Here is a 21,735-nt window from a genome sequence, read left to right on the forward strand (position 1 = left end):
CAATTCCCCAGTGAAAATTTAGGTTGAACAACTTTTCATATGTTTATTTTCCATTTGTGTGTCTTTGGTGAGGTGTCTATTCAGGTCTTTTGCCCATTTATTTTTCTCTTCAATCTTAAGAATATTTTATTTCTACATACTTGCATACTTTGAGAACAATTTTAGTTTTCTTCTCCAGGTTATTATGGAGTAACTATAATGCGTGAATTTCTCACAGGACAGATACACAAGGATCCTTGAGTATATTTTTTTTGAAAAATACGGAACACTTCACAAATTTGCATGTCATCCTTGCACAGGGTCCATGGTAATCTTTTCGGTATCGTTCTAATTTTAATACACACGCTGCTAAAATGAGCACATTTTTGCTCATTTTTAAATCGTGCTGTTTTTTTTCCTAAGTTGACTTTTAAGGGTTCTTTGTATATTTTGGATACAAGCCTTTTATCAGATATGTATTTTGCAAATATTTTCTCCCAGTCTTTTCATTCTTTTAATAGTGTTTTTCACAGTGCAGTTTTTAATTTTAATACGCCCAACTTATTTAATTTTTTTTCATGGGTCGTGCCTTTGTCATTATAACTAACACATCACTAAACCCAAGGTCACAGATTTTCGCCTATGTTTTCTTCTAGAAGTTTTATAGTTTTACATTTTACATTCAGCTCTATTATCCACCTTTAGGTAACTTTTGTAGAATGTGTAAGATCTGAGCCTAGGTTCATTTTTTTGGCATCTGGATGTCCAATTATTCCAGCACCATTTGATGAAAAGATTATCCTTTCTCGATTGAATTTTCTTTACTTCTTTGTCAAAGATCAGTTGACTATACTTGTGTGGATCTATTTCTGGATTCTCTATTATGTTCCATTGTCTATTATTTTGCCAATACCATACTATCTTGATTAGTAATAGTTTTCTATTAAGTCTTGAAATTGGGTAGTGTGAGTCCTCCAACTTTGTTCTTCTTCAGTATTGTGTTATCAATCCAGGTCTTTTACCTTTACATATAAACTTTAGAATCAGTTTGTAGGTATCTGTAAAATAGCTTGCTAGGATTTTAACTAGGATCCCATTGATGCTATAAATTAAGTTGGTAAGAATTTACATTCAACAATAATAAGTCTTTCAGTCCATGAAGACAGAATATTTCTCATTTTATTAAGATATTTTAAAATTTCTTGCATCACTTTTCCAGATACAGCAATTACATATGCATAGTTGTGTTTTGTGTGTGTGTGTGCTATTATAAATGGTATTGTTTTTAAAATTTCAAATTCCAATAGTTTGTTGCTGCTGTATAGGGAAGCGACTGACTTTTGCATATTAACCTGGTATGGTGTGATCTTGCTGTACATGCTTATTAGTTCCAGGAGTTTTTCATTGTTTAGGATTTTCTTTGATTCTTTAGGATTTTCTACGTAGACCATCCTAACATCTGTGAATAAAAACAGTCTTATTTCTTCCTTTCTAATCTTTTAACCTTTTATTCCATTTTCTTGTCTTAATGTACTAACTGGGTCTTCCAGAACCATGAGGAATAAGAGTGGTGAGTGGTTATATTCTTGTCTTGTTCCTGATCTTAGGGGGAAAGCATCCAGTTTCTCACTAGTAAGCATGATTGATTTTAGCTGTAGGTCTTTTGTAAATGTTCTTTATCAAGATGAGGAAGTTTCCTTCTATTTCTCTTTTGCTTTCTGTCATATTTTACAAATATTAGTCCCTACCTATGATTTATATTTATATTTTTTATTCTGTCTCTTGCCATATTAACATTAATGCTTATTTTAATGGTCTCCATTCTCCAAGATCTTCTAGGTCTCCAGTAGACTTTGAATGTCTTTGTTCCACCTACTTCTTCCACTCTTCCTTTGTTCCTTTCTCCAATGCCTTAAGACTTCTCAGGGATCAAGCACATGGGCTTAGGAATCAGATTTATCTGGGTTCAGTTTTCAGATCTCTACTTATCTATTTTATGACCTTGGAAAAATTCTTTATCCTCTCTGGGCCTCAGTTTCCTCCTCTGAAAAAGTATTATACCTTCCTCAAAGGGTCATTATGAGGATTAAAGAGGATATGGTATGTAAGTGATCAGTAAGTGGTCACTATTATTTTTATCTTTTATGGAGAAAGTTCCTGTATTTTCTTCATTCTGGAAAATAGTAAGATGACACAATCCAGCTTTGTGGCATATCTGGGAAACAAAAGTGAATGGAATATAGCTCCATTTATGCAACTGTTTTCCTTTCAGAGCAGAGAAATACCTTTGTAATCTTCTAGGCCCAGCTGTGTTATATACTGTTTTAAAGAAGTAATCCCCTTTTAATTATTGTTCTTGTTTTAAACAATAACAATGATATTTATATTTTTGTTGCAGAAAACTTCCATCAGATATGAAAAAAATTCTTTGGATAAAAATTGGAAAGTTGATAGCTTAAATACTTTACAGCAATTATAAGTCAATGCAAGGAATGTTATTAATAAGTTTGCTAAAACACAAAAGAAAATTCTTAGGATACAAATATTGCATTATTGACATTCATGTGGGGTTTGCAGTGCCTGGACACATAATTGGCTGTGGAAAAGAAGTTGATGAGTGCTGTGCTGCTTTGTCACGGTACTTATTTTGTATTTCTCAGATTGACATGACAAATGAGGAACAACTTAGCTAGAAATAGCTAGGATTCTGTTGAGAAGATGGTTTAATTGGGAATGTGCTATTGGAATTTTTGAATTTAAAAAAGTATGATTGTTGAGAGCAGAACCGAGAGCTTGGAAAGTGATATTTGCCTATCATGTAAAATCAATATGAGTCCTGGAGCCATTTGGGTGTAAGTACCCATAATTTTCCATCCTTTAAATTACTAAACATTCCTTGATTTTTCTAGTTATTAAAACAGTAATCATACTCTATTATTTATCTCATAGAATGTTGTGAGAACAGGATAGAATAATGTGGACCTGATTCTTCATTTGTTTTCCATTACTTATAGGATTAATTCAGAATTCCTTAGCAAGATTCTAGTGGCTGAAACCACAAGTTTGGAGTCAGAAAGATTCTGTGAGTCCAGATTCTGACTCTGACACAAACAGCCATGTGGCCTTGGGCAGTTTACTTGCCCCTCTGAGCTTCAGTTTTCCTATCTGTAAAATGGACATAATAATAGTGCTTACCTAATAAAGGTGAGAAATAAATTGGATAATGTGTATCCAGTACCAAGCATAGGGCCTGTGTTTTAAGTAATCGGTAAATGTTAGATGCTGGCATCCACAGCATCATATCATCTAAGGTTATTATAGCTGGTCTTTCCAAGCCCTTCTGCCATCATTACCCCCTTAAATTCAATCTGTTGTTCCCTCATCTGGATGTATACCTCTATTACAGCATACCTCATTTATCTCTTGACTTTCTCCACCATTGGAATATGTCTTTGATGCCAGAAACATTATCTTATTCATGACTGAATCCTCTTTTCTCAGCATGTAGTAAAATTTTGACCAGTAGGTTGAATAAGATTGGGTAGAATTAAGTTAATATAGGGGTAAACATAAATATATAAGAATTGGTCTGATAAATGTGTATTCAGTGCATTAATAAATCAGTGAATGGAAAATCCCTGTGTATATATGATACTTAAACCAGTGACTATGAGCCAAATTAAGTATTCAGACCTGTTTTGTTTGGTCTCTTGATGTGAAAATAAATCAGGAGATTTTCCAATAAAAATGTCAATTTTCTGTGATTTTATAATAAAAATGTGAATTTCCTCTTGAAAAGTTTGGGGATCTAGTAACACCATTATTCCATAGAAACAGTTGGGACTCACCAAGTAGACCCAATCTCCACTCAAATGATAAGCAATACAGACACCCCACACTAGTGGCCATGAGCAGAAAGCTTATCCTTTCCTCCAGAAAAGGTGATTTGATCAATGTATAATAGAGAAGAGCTTTGTTCTTTCCTCATTCCCAAGTAGATGGAGAATACCTATTCAACATGAAGAAGCAAAAATAGCCATCTACCTTACATCCCAGCTTGCCTAAACAAATCTTAAAGATGTTTAATCTTAGCAAAGTCTATTGCTATGAATAGCAATCAAAAATCCTGTTGAAAATCCTAATCAAAGCTGCTATAGTTGATGTTGTTCTGAACTCTTCTAAGAAGCTTAACAGTCTATGAAAATGAGTTTGAATTATTTACAGAGATACTGGCTTGCATTGAATGAGCCCTGTTCTCTTACTTATAACTCTATGACCCAGGGGCATGTAGTGTCACCTCATGGAATCAGGGTAGAGAAGCCTTGTTCACTGATGCTAGGGGAATATGTAGGACAGTGTTTGACATGGGCATCAGGCCAGTTTGCAAGTTCAGTGTCTTTGCATGTGCATTAAAATCTTCAACTTTAAGTAATTAAATGTTTGTTATCTCCTGTGGCAACAAGTGTATCCCATAAGTTTCCATGTTTAGATGAATGCCCACAAAAAGTATAGGGAAATGACTTGCAATAATTTCATTAATTTGGTCAACATAGACACCATTTGGTTATGTCATATACAGTTTTGAAACTTGAATCATGCCCTTTTGTTGTTTACATTAACTAAATTGAGCATGAAATTGCCAGATCACTTTACTTAATGTTTTACAGACAAAGCATAAAAACCAGATTAAGCAAAGAGATAGCAGAGTGTGGGAATTTGAGGTCCTTATCAGACGTTATACTAGGTTGGCGTTTCCTGTTTTTAATTGTTATAAAATATATTTTCTTCTGAAGCTTCAAGCAAGATTTCAATGGTATATCCTTTAATACACTCACATGGCAAGAGATATGGTACAGTCACAGCTCGGAAAATACTTAAAAATTTACTAAAGAAAATTTTGTATCATTCATCTCAGATACAGGAACAAACATGACTTGTGTGAGACCTGGCAACCTCCCATTCTTCTTTCAAGATAAAGCACATCTGAAACAACTTAATGAGGCACATGGAAATTGGCTCTTTCTGTTTGCCAGTTATTGTGCTCTTACCTAATCTCATCCAGTCAGGCATCCAAAAGGAGGCCCATTTCTAAGAGGTAGTATGATTCAGTGAACTGAGCACAGATCCTGATGTTTGACACCCTGGTGCAGCTGACTTACTTGCCAGACTCTTGGGAATGTCAGTAAACCTTATAATGTTTAAGTTTCAAAAGTGGCTAATGGCTTACTTTCTCCCACATCTAATATAATAATATTATTACCACTTAAAGCACTGGAAAAGTAATAATATACTTCAGTGAAAATGATAAGAAATCACTGGAGACTTATAATAATAAAAATAATAAAATAAAAGGATATAATAAGAGTAACTCAATTCCATCCCAACCTGACTCAACAGCATGCATGATCATATGTAAGCAGTAACTCTCACACATTCTTTTGCTTCTTATCTGACCTGTGAAATGGGCTTGCTGTGTGAAGTTAAACTCCATTGAGCTGGGGATAACATCTTGCAGGTTTGTGCTTTTTGTATATAGTTAAAATCTCTTGTGCAAAATCCAACATCCTCCCCACTCTAATTCCCCGACCCTGTCGAATTTGCTTCTTCGTTGGTGATACTACTTAACTTTCCTTGTACAACTGTGACCCAGAATTGTACTTGTTAATTTTCATGTGGGTTTATGCCTAAACTGAGAGCCTTAAAGGCACTCAGCTTCTTCATCCTTGTGTCTCCTGGGGCAGGTAGAGTGCCTGGTCCCAACAGCCTGCTCAAGGCATGACTCTTGAATGAATAATCTACCCATCAACAATCGTGATTCAGTGACCACTTAATTCAACATGGCTACATTACTTCAACTCTGTGACCTCATACTTTTCATCTGTAAAAAGAGAATTTGGAGTAGCTAGTAAGAAGGAGCCCTTACAGCCCCAAAATTTGACTCTATCATTTTATATATTATAAAACATGCTAAATATACATAACCTAAAATGTTCGTGGGGTCTTGGTTTGAATGATGTTTGAAAACAGAAAAGAAGCTCAGTTTGACGTACCGAAATCTTGTTTGATTTTTATTTATTATATTTATATTGTATTCTTGTTTCAGAAAGTATTACTAAATAATGAAAGAGAAGATCAGACATTTGGGGGTTATTTATTTAAAAACATCTGTTTGGAGGTATGGCCTCCGAAGGTTATAGTAAGGAAATTACCAATTACTTAAGTAATATACTTCTACAAAATTAAATAATTAAAAAGAAATTGATACAATAAAACATCATACTAGCTATGACTGTTTGCACAAGGCTGTTTGTCCTAAGGGAGAATTCCTCCATTTAGTGGAAATTTTCATGTTTGAAAGTTCTCATCTAGAGTTTTGGTGTATTAAATATTCCAGATAGATGGTATGGAATTGACTTTCTTTTAATACCAGATGATCTTTCTTATTATGACAGGAAAACATTCTTTTTAAGATGTGAAGGGCTGGCCAGGAAGGCGTGTGAGACCATCCCTTTCTTTAGAGCCTTTTAAGATGCTGAAAGTCTTATTTCTCTTTGGCCCAGTCCTGACAAGCCTGGGGAGTTCAAAGCTGCAGGACCTGTCTAGCTGCTGCTATTTACATGTGCTGACCAAAGTTTATATCCTAATTGTTTATGTACCAGAACTCTTTGGTTGAGAAAGCACCTTTGAAAAATTTGGTGATGCCTGTTCCTAGAGATATTTATAGTTGAAATTCTTCTTTATTGGTCTTCTAGCTTCTCTTTGGCCTCTTTTTGTTCTTCATTTGCCATGACTCTCATTCATTCATTCATTCATTTATAAACACAAAATAGATACTTCCCATGTGCCAAGCACTGTGTTGAATCTTGGAATAGAGAGCTAAAGATAAGCTCCCCACCCTTAAAAAGCTTACAGCCAGTGTCATGTTGGGGAACAGGGTCTTTGCAAGATTAGTCTTTGCTATTTGTGCTCTCTGGGCAAAAGAGAAAAAAAGTGTCTTTTTTTTTTTCTCAACAAGGAATTCAAAACTAGGGTAATGCCTTTGCAGCTATCAGCTTTCTGGTAACCATGTTCCTAATCTTGTTTGATGATTACACTTGGGGAATAATGTACAAAGGAGTTTTATTTGGGTTGCAAAGCCTGATTCCTTCCTTTGTTAATCTATGTTGAAATCTTCTGATGAAATTAGAAACTTCGTGCTTCCATTTCTTTTTCTATATTACTCCTTAACAGTTTTGGTTGTGGGTGAAAAAAGATTCAGGTGTCCATTTGAAACCCATGGGATAGTTAGTGGAGAAATTATTACAAGCTTCTAAAGGTTTAGGCTGTAGAAGCTACTTAGGCTATTAATGTAGCTAAACCAAAGGAGAGGAAAATATTAGAGTAAAACCATTTTAAGTATCTGCAGGGACAGTTGAATCAAAGAGGTATTTTGGATAAATGGAACCCATTCGACATTTGACTTTGATAGTAGTTTTCTTTTTTTGTGTGTGTGTGTGTTTTTGTTTTTGCTTTTTTTTTAAAGATTTATTTTTATTTATTTAATTTCCCTCCCCTCCCCCGGTGGTCTGTTTTCTGTGTCTTTTTGCTGCGTCTTGTTTCTTTTTCCGCTTCTGTTGTCGTCAGTGGCACGGGAAGTGTGGGAGGCGCCATTCCTGGGCAGGCTGCACGCACTTTCCGCTAGGCAGCTCTCTTTATGGGGCGCACTCCTTGCATGTGGGGCTCCCCTTTGCGGGGGACACCCCTGTGTGGCACAGCACTCCTTGCGCGCATCAGCGCTGCGCATGGACCATCTCCACACGGGTCAAGGAGGCCCGGGTTTGAACCGCGACCTCCCATGTGGTAGACGGATGCCCTAACCACTGGGCCAAAGACCGTTTCCCGATAGTATTTTTCAAAAGCAATGAAAGTGAATGTTTTGATTCCCTATTGCTTTGTAACTGGCCCTTCATCCCCAAACTGGGTGGATTAAAACAACCTTGTCTTACTTCTTCTAATTCTCTGGGCTGATTGGGTTTAAATGGGTGGTTCTTCTGCTCCAAATAAGTCCTTTGGGATTGCAATCCTTTGGGAGCCCATCGAGGCTGGAGAGTCCAAGATGGCATACTTACATAGGGGGCAGTTTTTGCTGGATTCAGCTGGTAGTTCAGCTGCATGGCCTTGATTGTCCTCCAAGCCTTTCTGTATGGTTGCTTAGATTCCCCTACAGCATGGTGGCTGGATTTCAAGAGGTAGGAAGTGGATGCTGCTAGACATCTTAAAGGCACAGCTTCACTTCTGCTTCATATTGGTCAAAGCAGTCACAAGCCCAACTTACTTCAAGTAGAGAAACAAATTCCGTCTTTCAGTGGGGTCAGTGACAAATAATTTGCAGTTATCTTTAATCTACTCCATGACTGCATGTAATATAAAGGGAGAAATTACTGCATGATGTTCAAATTCAGGAAAGCTCAAGGAAAGGATACCTTAGACCATTGGTTCTTAAATTTGAGTGTTTCAGAATCACCAGGAGGGCTTGTTAAAACACAGACTGCTGGTCCCCACTCCCAGAGTTTCTGAGTCAGTAGGTCTGGGGTGGGGCCGGGAATTACATTTCTCATGAACTTCCAGATGATTCTCATGCTGCTGTGCTTGAAACCACTCTTTGCCTTAGACTGCAGGGCCAGAAAAAAATGAGAAAATGAAAAATGAGGAAAGAGGGAATATATTCTTTTTTCACTAGTGGTATTTTAAAAAGCCTGTGATCAATAGTATAAATATAAGTTTCAGGCCACATGAACATGGGGCCTTTATGTTTGTCAGGGTAATTAATCCTTGCTGCTGCAATGTCAACGCCTGGGATCTGGTTAGCTTAACACAACAAAGGTTTATTCTCACTTATGTAAAGTCCTATGCTAGTCAGATGGCTTTCCTCCATAGGTCACTATACCGTTTGGAACAGATGCCCCTCAGTGTTGCTGAGGTAGTGAGAGACAGAAGGAGAGACTGAGGCATACTGGCTCTTAACTGTCTCAGCCTGGAAGTTGAAGCAGGCTGCCTTTTCTCATAGTCTATTGGTCAGAGCTAGTCACATGACCTCAACCTAAGTGCCAAGGAAGCTGGGAAATGAAGGGAAACAAATGGATAACTAGTAAGTACTATCTGCCATAGCACCCAATTAACTTTAGTGCCCCTCTTCTGTGATCCAGCAAACCTGGAAGTAGAAAGCATTCCTTGAACCCTTCAAAACCGTATGTACACCTATGTTTAAAATTACTCCAATATTATTAAAACATTATTATTATTTTAACAAATATTTATAATCTTCTATGAGTAATTTCTGCTTTAATTCCAAATTTTCTGTTTGGCATTAATCAGACTGCCTGATGACATCACTATTTCAAAAGAAAATCTGCTGTAAAAACTCTTTTTCTCCTGTTACAAATAGTTTTTTAAGCCCTTATCAGTCATTTTAGTTGTTCTGTTAAAGACTGATTAAATAAGACACCATCTCCTTTTCTTGGCTGATTTTGCCAAGACACATAATTCTTTAGGTAATTGTCGAATGTTTACTTAGGCTGTTGGAGTCTAGACAGCCTGTGCGGATGGGTGGCAGGGTGTTATCAGGACTTCAAAACCATCTTGTGGGCATTTTTGAATACAAAGGAATGAAGTTTATTTTTATCCCCTCCACACAAATCCCATTATTAGATCAGTATAAGAAAATGTGGTTCAGAATGCTGTCACTGAGAAACAGAGCACATGCAGGCTTTAATTTCTTCATCAGATTCCCTCTTACTGCTGTTGCCTACCTTTTCTTAGAAATCTTTTCTTACGATGCCTTCACAAAAATTGACACTAGTGAGCAGTCACATGGGGAATCTTTAGTCATAGGAAAGCAGTTCCAATTTTCCTTTTTTGATGGAAAGAAATTATTTGGTCAATAAAACCTGAGAAACACATCCAGTCTCAATAGCTTCAGGGCAAATTTCCATTTCAATTTCGTCTCTTAAATTTTACAAGCTTAATCAACACCTCTAAAAAGTTGAAAGAATATAATGATGTTTTTTGTATAAATGTGCTTGACTGGGAATAGTTACCATCTTTGTTTGGAAAATCAAAATAGAGTATGCCATGATTATTAGAAAGAATCTGAGTTAGGTACTTTGATACTGTAGTGATAGGGTCTCATTGTATACTTAAAATCTTTATAGGAGTTCCCCTACCCCCACAATTACTTAGTCGTTACCAGACAGGCAGCTTCTTTAGTAAGTGAAAGATCAGCATTACTCTCCCCACTGAACTGATGAAGAAACTGAACAATTTAATGACTAGTCCAGAGCATCCTGGTGAGTCAGAGGTAGGGTTTGGATTAAAAGCTAGTTTATACGCTCAGGCTAAGGCACCTTGTATAATTCTGAAGTTAAATTCCTGGAGGCAAATACGCTGTCTTAGTTTATTATTTGCTAGAACAATAGCATGATGCGCACATATACAAATTTGAGGCTATATAAATCAAGTTATCTGATCCATCTTGACAGTGTGGCTGCAATACCCTACCAGGATGGGTATTAACTTTGAATATACAGAGAAGGCTGCTTAATGTAGTGGAATGAATACGCGGGCACTTCACCTCTGAAGAACTTCAGTTTCTTCACTTGTAAAATGCAAAAGGTCAGAGGAGATATACCCAAACGTCTAAATTTCTACTGAAGAATTTTGAAACTGCTATTTTTTTGTGATGTAGGATCCTCCTTAGGTGAATCTTAATCCAACCAAAATTCTTGTTTCCTTAAAGAGTTTTTTTTGGTTTTAGGTACCTGGGGCTGGGGATTGAACCCGAGACCTCATATGTGGGAAGCCAACACTCAACCATTAAGCCACATCAGCACAAACACTGAACCACATCAGCTTCGCTGAGTTGGTTTTTGCACTTGTCTTGCTTGTTTGTTTGCTTTTGTTTTTTCAGGTGGCACTAGGAACCGAACCCAGGACCTCCTATGTGGGAGGCAGGCGCTTAACAGCTTGAGCCACATCCACTCCCTAGGGCGCTTTGGGAGGCATCTTCCTTGGCTCTGGCTTGGCATTTGAATCTCCTGTCTATCATAGATATGGTGAAGATTGCAGAAGAGAATGAGGAATGACACTTGGCTGTGAGGAGGCTGGGTGACCAGAGCAGGCACAAACTTGTAAGGGAAGGCTCTCCCCACCACCCTGCTTCCTGTTCTTCCCAGAGCTGAGGGCTGAACTCTAAATCACCTCCTCCTACCCTTCAACACATTACTGATGGATGGAAGAAATCTTTGTTTGGGGACGGTATTTGCTAGGCTATTTTGCTAGTAGCCCGTGTGTCCACCTCCCCCACTATGCATTTAGTTGGTTTGTCATGGTATGAATATGGGGGAATTTGCTTTTTCAGCTACTTTTCCTCCTCCCACCCCTTTATCAAGTAAGTAGAAGAACATAGCATCAGTATCATTAGAATGCAGTGACACCTCCTTATTTCTCCAAGTCTGATCTACTGGGGGAGGGCTTTGATAAAACTTGATAGAGTTTGGGGACTAGAGACCTTCTGAAGGTTTTTTTTCTGCAGGGGTCCAGTCTTACTTCTAAATATTATTGACCCAGAGGCTAGTTTCACATGCTACAAAACACTCCAATAGAATATGTCAGCAGAACCAGCATTGCATGTCTAGACAAAGAATTGATATTAGCATCATCAGCCAGCATCCGATCTATTAACTCTGTGTAAGCACTTGCTGTCTGTGCTCCAGGCATTTTTCGGCTTTAAATGAAAATTGTAGCTCTAAGAAAGACTTAAGTCTTTCAAAAGTTTCTTTCAAGGGAAAAATCACACAGTACCTTATTTCCTGATCAGGTATTTTATTGATTAATATGAAAGTTTATCTTTTTTTTCTTCAGTAAAATGTTTGTTGAGTCATCACTATCTTCATTCTATTATAGATTCATTATTTAAAGAAATATTTATTAAATACCCACTTTCTATCTGTGCAGGGCATTCTACTAGGTTTTATAGGTACATCGGTGAATAGTGCAGCTGAGATCCCTGCCCCCTGGATTTACAGTTTAATGGGGCAGGCTGACAACAAACAGGAGAAACAGGATATTTCTGTCTCAGTTTCGGCTGAGGCACCAAAACAGGAGAACAAAACAGTGGCGTCAAGTTCTTCGGCTTTCTAAACCAAGGTGCTATACTAACTCTGCAAGACTTGCAGAAAGGGTACCTCAGAACTGGTTCTGCCAGCCTGAACCCAGCATCTACCTCCAGGTTACTGAAGAGAAGTGTCAAGGTTCTGGGAAAGCCAAGAGATGAGAGAGCAGATTTCTCTGAGGAGAGTTGTTGCTGAGATGTGGAGAGGGGCTGTGGGACCCCCGCACTCAGGCTTAGTGGGGAGCAGGAGGCTTCTAGGGCCCCATTCAGAGAGAGCACTGTCCTGAGTTTCCTGGAGATTGGGGTACTTGGGACTGAGGTTTAGAGGAAGGGACAGCAGAGGGAAGAGGTGTGTACCTGCGAATGATCTGCACTTTCAGAGCTGATGGGGTAAAAATTGACTCTGAAGAAAGAGCAGAATGGGTCATCTTGAAAATGGCTTGACGAATAGTATCACCTGGAGGAGTGAGGTGACCCCAGAAAAAAAGTGGTCCTTTGGAATGGGGTGACCGAGTGGGAACGAGGGGGAAATTCTTAAGAGAACAACCAGAAAGGAGCTTTGCCTGGCAAAGTGCTGTAAGACATGTGGTGAGCTGCCGGGTGTGTTTCTAAAAATCCTCTTAAGAGGAGGCCTGCAGAGGCAGCAATACCAGATTCCAGCCGTATCTGACCAGTTCGGCCTACCTTCCCCCCTTCAGCTCCCTCCCCTGCTCTAACCACAGGGGCCATGCCAGCAAGATGGGAGGAGGTGAGGTGAGGAGAAACCTGACAAGGCTGCCTTCCTCTGCAAACTTCCAAGCCCAAAGCAGATCTGAGCTGGGGCAGAGGAGACATTCTAGGTTAACTTGGGTTTAGAATTTTGATATTACAATCACCCAAATAAAGGGATTGACTATTTGTTTTTGACCTGGAAGTGACTGGGATAGCCTTGGGACCTGTGGGAGAGTTTTCAACTAGAGTCTGGAAAGAACATATGAAGGGAGCAGGTTTGAATGGACAGAGGTTAAAAAAGGATAAATCTCTTCCTGTTTGTGCCATACTGATCCTGGGTCCTTTAATAAGCTGGTTATACACAAAAAATAAATAAAATATAGGTTTATAAATTGCCCTTTACAGACTGGTGTGAAGGATGGTGCAGGTGGGGAGCCCATTCAGGTAGGGTGGCAAGGCTGGCCCTCCAGGAGAGGATGTTTAACGGAATGAGAAGGGGCTGGCATTCTGAGTGTGTGGTGGGAGCTGGTGGAAGGGGATGTTCTGGGGTCCAGGCAGATGAACAAATGTGTGAGGTTTATGTGGTGGCAACATGGAACACATCCAATAAACACTTGGGTTGCTTCAAACAAGGATATTTTCATTCTCTATGCAGGGCACTGAGCTAAGTGCTAGGCCTGCAAATAGAATACATGCTTCTTTCACTAAGGTTTGAAGTTTTATGGACCAACATCGCAAGAACACTTCGATAAAGGGCGAGATCTAAAGGCTGAAAAAAGTGAAGAACTTTCTGCTTTCTGTCCCCAAGCTCCTGATGGTCCCAGGATAACAGTCTTCTTTTCTGAGAATTGTCATGACAGGCAGCCCCTCCTGGTGCACTGCCTACCTTTTATGGAGTATAGGGGCAGGTAGGTATGGAAACATGGAACTCCTGACAGTCCCAGGAGGGAGAGGAACCTTGTAACTTGTTCTAAGGCTCTGTTTATGTGTAAAGGTTAGCAAAGCCCACTGGTTGTAATGCACAACCATCCAAAATAATAGAGCTATGATGTCAACATCTTCATCAGTAGGGGCAGTTATAATTCATTTCATTGACATACTGTTGTAAAAGTGGCTTGCCTTGGATGGCATAAATTTGTTCACTCAGAAATAAAAAGAAAAATGAATTGGTGTCCTGGCAAAGTCCTGGGGAGAGTCTGCAGGAATGTGGACTCATCCATCCAAAGCTTAGATCCCTGGCAGACAGTGACCTCAGTGACCGCCAGTGCAGAGTGGCACTTTCCCAGGCCTCCCTGGTTTCTGGCTAGCAGTCAGTCCCTAACAGGAAATGAGCATCTGTGGAGCAGGAAGCAATACACCAAGGCCTGTGGGTGCTCCCAGGAGATGGGACTGACTGACAGCCCCTGTTTTCAAGGAACACTCGCTGGTTGTAGATAGAACTCACGTAGCCAACACATGCAGGAGTCACATGTACAGAGCCAACCCAAGGAATGGAAGATAGAGGTAAAATACGCTTCCCATGAACGCCAAGAAAAGACAGTGCAATCTAAATGACCAGAATGTTCCATACTATTTAGCTCTTAATTTCTCTTTTCTTTCCTGATAATCATAGTATATGCTCAATAGAAAAATTGGCAAGTACAGAACAGTGTAAGAAATCAACTATTTTCATTTCTAAAGAATGCTTTTAAATAGAAAAGGGACTTCTGAAATTTGGGGGAAAGAACTTGTATTATGTCTTTCCTCTTTCCCTATTGGTAGACTGTAGTTCATCCCATTATAACCGGTGCCGAGTGGACAATTCCAAGACAGACTGCCTGACACACAGAAAGTTGCTCAAAAAATGTATTAAATGTCAAAAATTGAGAGATTTGGGCCTCTAAGAATTTCAAATTGAATTTTTAAAACTTCTGAATTGGATGCCTTGTAACAAGCTTCCCTGCCATTGCATATATGGATATCAGACCTTAAGATAAAGTCTTTGCTACTCCTTAACTTAAAATACAATGTGTTCCAAAAATTGGTCTTCAGGTTGGTATTGTGTATCGGATGTTTGTTTGTTTTTTCCCTTGGCAGTGCATTATAGAAGAAAGAACATGGGCTTTTGAGTCAAGCAAACCTGTGTTCCATACCAGGTTCTTACAAACTTAGACCAGATCCTAGGATTCTGTCCTAGATTCCCATTTGGAAAGCCCATTCTGGCTCTCTGACAGCCCCAGCCCTCCTCACAGGGAGAGAAGTTTGAGGGACACACTCTGTCTCCATCTTTCTGGATCACAGTCTCAGGACCCTGGCATCCCCTGCCCATGCAGCTGGAAGCCTTCTTCTGAGGACTGCTTGGTCCTGGGATAAGCTGGCTGGGCTGTTCAGTCATAAGACCTCAAGGTCCCTTATGGGGCAGCATGGAGCCTGGCAGGGGTGGGTGTGGGGTGGGAGGAAAAGGACTGTGGGTTGTTGGGCAGGGAGGGAGGGGTTCCATTTGTATTCTTGTTTAGGATCCCAAAAATGTCAATGTTGGGCCCCTTGACGCTGGGTCATACTGCTTGCAAGTTATGTGAGCTTCCTGAAGCTCATTTTCCTCCTTCAGAAAATGTGCATAATAATTCCTATCTGGCAGATTTTAAGGGCCCAATTAGATAATTATATAAATATAATTATATGGAACGTAGAAGATAATTATAAATTCTGTCACTGTTATCAAGCATGACTAGAGTTTCTGGCTAGCCTAAAAAATGTCTGTTAAAGCTATCATATAACTGAAATACACCACTAATTATATTATTTCCACTAACAGTAGTTCAGGTTGTTGGGGATTGAATCGTGTCTTCCTCAAAGGTCACGTTCAAATCCTCATCCCCAGTCCTGTGGGTGTGAACACATTTGTAAATAGGATCTTTGAATATCCCATTTGGATAAGGCCAAATTGAATGACAGCAGGCTTTTATCTATTATGACTGGAGTCCTTATAAGGAGACAATCAAACCAGAGAAGGGAGAAACCAGAGAGGTAGGCAGAAAGAGACAGAGTGCCACGTAAAAGGAATCAGGAATTGAGCCACCACCAGAACACTACAGACTTTGGAGAAAACATGGCCTATCATACCAATAACCTGCAGAAACCAGCTGTAAGTCAATAAATTCTTGTGTAAGCCAAATAATTTGTGGTTTTTGTGGTATTTGTCATAGCAGTCCTGGCAATCTAAGATACAGATACACAGTCCCTTCAGTGAAACCCTTGAGACCAGATTTTTACAGAATTCAGAATTTTAGGGATTTTAGAAATATATACATAAACTCTATATTGCATTAAGTCTGGAATGTTTGAGTCCATCAGGGTTTCACAACAAAACTTATGAATATTCACAATATGTATGATAGGTAAAGACCATAAATAGTCTTATGTCAATTCAGGCCAGTTTTTAAAAATAAACTTAAATTTTAGAACAGTTTTTGATTTACAGAAAAATCTGTAAATTCCCATATATCCCCTGCAGACATTTCCCCTATTATTAACATCTTACATTTGTAAGGTACATTTGTCACAATTAATGACCAATACTGATACAGTATTATTAGCGAGCATTTATTCTCTTACCAGATTTCCGTAATTTTTACCTTATGTCTTTTCCTGTTGCAGGATCCCATGCAGGAAAACACATTTCATTTCATCGTCACACTCCTTAGACTCTCCTCATCTGTCACAGGTTCTCAGACTTCCCTTGTTTTTGATGACCTTGATAATTTTGAGGAGTACTGGTCAGTGTTTTGTGGAATGTCCCTCAACTGGAATTTGCCAGATACTTTTCTCATGGTTAGACTGGGGTTATGAATTTTGGGGAGGAAGAACACAGATGTAAAGATGTAAAGTGCCCTTTTTCATAACATCATATCAAGGGTACAAACTATCAGCAAGACTTATCACTGTTGACCTTGATCACCTGGGTAAGTAGTTTTGTCAGCTTTCTCCATTATAAAGTTATTCTGTCCCATCTTCTCTTCATACTGTACTTTTTGGAAAGCAGTCACCATATACAGCTCACTCTTAAGGAAGGAAGAGTTACGCTCCACCATCTAGGGGGCAAAGTATCTACAAAAGTTCTTCTGCACAGGAGATTTATCTCTTCTTTCCCATAGGTCAGGTTTTGTGACCAAATAGGTTAAGGGATCTTTTTAAAATTTTGGTTTGTGAGTAAGAGATGATGGGCCAGAGCTAACTTTATATTTAAAGTTAAAATGTCCTAATATGCTTTCACCCGCTGTACTCTTGTGGCAACAGAAGAGACTAAACAGCTGTTCCTTGAGAAGAGAAAGTGAAAGAGACCAGCAGGAAAAGAAAATGGCCACCCCATGTACTTCAGGTTCCCAGTGCCCTGTAAGAAGCCTGCCTCTTGCACATTGCTGGCTTAATGTGCCTAATGAGTTGTTTCTACATCTTCATAATAGATTCAGCCTGATGGGAAATATGGTGATGGTCAAATTGAGAATATATGTTTTAAAAAATAATACACATTTTCCCATTCATTCATTTGTTAGACCTTTTTTTTTAATTTAGAGAAGTTGTATGTTTATAGAAAAATCATGCAAAAAATACAGAGTTCCCATATAGCTCCCCTCACACACACACAGTTTTTCCTTCTATAAACACTTTGCATTAGCATGATACCTTTGTTATGATTGATGAAGCAGTGTTATAATTATGCTATTAACTATAGTCTGTAGTTTACTTTGAGGTTCACTGAATTGTACAGTCCTATGGTTTTTAAAAAATTATTCTTGAACATATATAATTAACATCACTGAAGTATATATTTGATTGCGGTTAAAAGGGGAAATTTTAAGTTTGTCAGATTAATATTATGTATGTTATAAAGCTGCTTGTACAGTTCATTTGGAAATTTCTTGAGTACTACCTTTTGACAAGTCTTCTATTGCATCTTGAATTGTTTTCAAATAGTTAATTATGATTTACATTTTCATTGGTTTACAGTTTTTATAATTTAACTGTTAAGGTCAAGAACTTAAAAAAATTATGTTATTCTCTCTATATAACAGAGCCTTTTCCTTAACAGATTTTTAGGACTAGAAAGACATGGAATCTTGTCCTCTGTTACCCGGTGTGATCTCTGTGATCTCCAGCATGCCACTTAATTTCCATGGGCCCCATCTATCCCATCTGTGAAGGAAACTGGTAGACTAGATGATTCCTAAGATTACTTCCGGCTTTATAATTTGGACTATCGGATCTATTTGGCAAATCTCCTCAATGGATGTTCACAGAATTTGGGAAGTCTGTCCTATTCTGACCATAGATGTTTCAGAATACTCCCCAGAAATAGAAGTATATTCAGCAGCTCTCAGATCTTGCCAAAACCGTCTTTCTGTTGCGTAGCTCTCCCTTACAGTGTTTTGGGGGTGTCACTGTGGAACATCACACCCTCAGCATCCCGGCAGCAGGGTACCAGTTACACATTGGAGTAATGAGACTGTGAGGAAGAGCAATATTCATAAAGAGAATCTCAACTAAGAGCAGGGTTCAGTAGTTTTTAGACCCAATAAGTCAGTCATTCTCCTGGTTGCAATATGTTAAAAATCTTTATTTTCCTTTCTGGCCCTTTATGTGTGAGCCATGGTGTTTAGAGAAATAGACTCTTAAAAAATACAAACCAAAATGTCACACCTGTAAATATATCATAAGCTGATTATTTCACATGTTTTCTTTATTCAAGCAGGTAGATTTAAGATATGGCAGTAATAACAAAAATTCTTCTGAAGAATAGCTTTTGATCAAGGAAGTCTTCCATTGATTCCATATATAATCTTTACTCTTTTCATTTTCCCAGAGCAAAAATTGAACAAAAGGAACAAACCTCAGCTCTTGAAATATAATATCAGTCCCAAAAAATGCAAACAAAAAACTCAAGACAAAAACTGGCATAACAATGCAAACTACACTTTAAAAGATCCTACCACACCTCGGCAGCCACCCATAACCAGTCTATAGCCTGGAAAGACTTATGACTAAGTGAAGAAAGAAGAGACATGAAAAGAGTCAGTCATGGATTTTTAATTTTATAAGCACAAACTGATCCAGGGAAAATTTATAGCAAATTTTATTCCAGTGCCTTTTATTGTTTTTTTTTTTTTTTAATCATACAATTTGTGTCTGTCAGTAACACCTTTGATTATTTCTTTGGCCAATCTGAAATGTTAGGAGGATCCTTGTTTGACCAGTTTTTAATAACTGCATCTCTATGCTACCCTTGCCATCATTTCATTTGTTTTCAGGACCAGAGTTCTTTTTGCACAAAATATTATATTTAATGATCTATAATAATATGATTAAGGAGGGGGTACAGTAATTATATAGAAAATGAGGAATCAAGAACCTTATATTTCTGTTCCTGGTAAGGACCATAAATTACAGTTTTGCCCACATCAGCCCCCTTTCTCAGGGGGGATATTGTTATGATAATGCTGATGACAACACACTTGACATTTTGTACAAAAGATGTTTTATATTTGTTATATAGAAAATGTTAGTGTGCAGTAAGCATTGGCCTCTAATAAGTAGGCAGATTTAGATGCTATGGTTAAACACAAGGGGAAATTTCCCATGAAAAAATTGATAAATGCGTATTTCATGAAAATGCCATCGCTACTTTAAGTGGATAATGCTGCTGTTAGGAAATATACTATAGAGTAAATGTCAGTTGTTTTTGTTTCATGCCATGGGGTTTGAGTGTTAAAAGTTATGTTAATTACTGTGATTATGTTACTAATGCTTAAACTGATTTAGCAGCACTAATAGGTTTCCATTTTGTGACCCTCAGTTGTTCAAGCCAGCTATTTTGCTTGCCAGGTATGCACAAACTGGAAAAAGGCAAAAGTCTTGGTACTCTGGAGTCCGATGTAGATTTTCCTTTAGGTTTAAAAAGAAAACTGTTAAATTATGAAATTTCTTCTGTGGGGAATATACAGTATTGGAATTTAAAAAAAAAGTTATGTCCCCAGCATGTTTTTGGCTAAACAAGTAGAGAGGATAGTGACTTGGTCAAGAGGTTTACATCCTTCCTCTTTAGACTGTGAGTATTTAGGACACCGTGGTTGGGCAGCCTCTCCTTCATGCCTTTCTCCTCCTGATTGGGTGTGCAGGTGTGGGTGAGACCAGCCTCACCTGTGGAGACAATAGGTAACTCTTCTTGTAATTTCCCCCTATGAATTTGCCCTTATTTGATTTTTTAAATTGTTAAACTAATGGTTTGAACACGCAAAACAATGCAAAGTTATATAAATCAGAAGATGAAAGGAAAAAAGAAAAAGCTTCTAGCCTCCCATCATACCCACCCTGAACAAACTGATGTTCTTCTATTCTGTTGTGTGTACTTCTAGACTTTTCCCATTCTTTTTTTTTTTTTTTATCTCCATCAAAGTTACTTTACTATGGTATAAAGGATGGCAATTAGAATCTCCAAAATTTATTCATTCCTTAAATATAAAATTGTACACACACATTCTCCATACAAGTATATAGTTAGCAATATTCTCATCAACACTCTTATCAGTTCAGAAAGCCTAACAACTTTTTCCCTTCCCCCTCCCACATTTTCCCCTAATAATAATATCTTTCATTAGCATGGAAATTTGTTACAATTGATGAATGCATATTGAAGCATTGCTACTAACCAAGGTCTATAGCTTACATTATGGTTTATACCTTGCACCTTACAATTTTATAGGTTTTGACAAAATGTATACTGTCCTGTATCCATCACTGGAATATCATGCAGAACAATTCCAATGCCCAAAAAATGCCCTATGTTCTACCTATTCTTTCCCCCTCCCCTAAGATGCTCTGGTAACCACTATCTTTATATTGATATTACAAGTTCTTCCATTACGACAATAATAATAAATCTACTTTGGTCCATGGTTGCCTTCCCCCCTTATATTTGTTCATTTCTCAATCTTGAGGATTTTTGGATGGTGATGTCTGCTCTGCTTCAATTTGAAAGGGGACTTAGATCTTATGGGGCAGATAGAAGGAAACTATTTTGCTTGCAGTTGTAGATATTCTCTGTTTTTTGGGATAGGGGTTGTCCATCATCATCATTTTGTTAGTTGTCCTGGGTGAGTTCGATGAACTGGAGAGTGGGGTGTTATCTCAGTGGGTGGAGACCCACACAATAGCCAACACTATTAAATTCCCATCCTGGGGTGTCCTGCTATGTTCTCAGATAGAGTAGCAAGAATCTCTAGAGGACATAAGCCATGCCTAATAAAAGAAATCAGAGCAATATGCCAAACCCTTGATATTAATGCTTATACTTATGAACCTTATTCCTGTGAAATCAAAATTTAATCTAATAATATATATTGCCTAAGAGTAATCTCCTGAAAACCTCCTTGTTACTCAAATGTGGCTATTAAGCCAAAATCAGCAAATAAATTCAATACCTTCCTCCCAGCATGATATATAACTCCCAGGGATGAGCCTCCCTGGCACTGAGGGATTATTTCCAGCACCAAGCAGTGATGCATTTGGAAAAAGACCTTGACCAAAAGGGGGAAAAATTAAATACAAACAAGTATTTACAGCTATTTCTTTTTTTTTTTTTAATCCCCCCACTTGTTGTTTTTGTGCCTGCTGTCTGTTCTCTGTGTCCATTCACTGGGTGTTCTTCCACGGCTATTTGTCTTTTTCTTTTTCTCTTTATCTTTTTCTTAGGAGGCACTGGGAATCAATTCCAGGAAATCCAGTGTTGGAGAGAGGCACTCAACTGTCCAAGCCACCTGATCTCCCTGGCTTGCTGTGTTTCTCATTGTCACTCCTCGCATCTCCCTTGTCCCATCATCTTCCTGCACCAGCTCTCCCTATCATAGGCCATCAGTGTTCTCCTG

At 38.3% G+C, this 21,735-nt stretch overlaps 1 non-coding gene across 1 annotated transcript; it reads right to left on the reverse strand.

The window, feature by feature from the left end:
- Positions 1-254: 254 nt before the first annotated feature.
- Positions 255-361, reverse strand: LOC111767108 (U6 spliceosomal RNA). The gene has a single exon (XR_002799001.1). It is a non-coding gene; the product is annotated as a U6 spliceosomal RNA (small nuclear RNA).
- Positions 362-21,735: the final 21,374 nt, after the last annotated feature.

The sequence above is a fragment of the Dasypus novemcinctus genome, chromosome 2 (genome assembly GCF_030445035.2).
Source record: "Dasypus novemcinctus isolate mDasNov1 chromosome 2, mDasNov1.1.hap2, whole genome shotgun sequence".
Classification (NCBI taxonomy): Eukaryota; Metazoa; Chordata; class Mammalia; order Cingulata; family Dasypodidae; genus Dasypus; species Dasypus novemcinctus.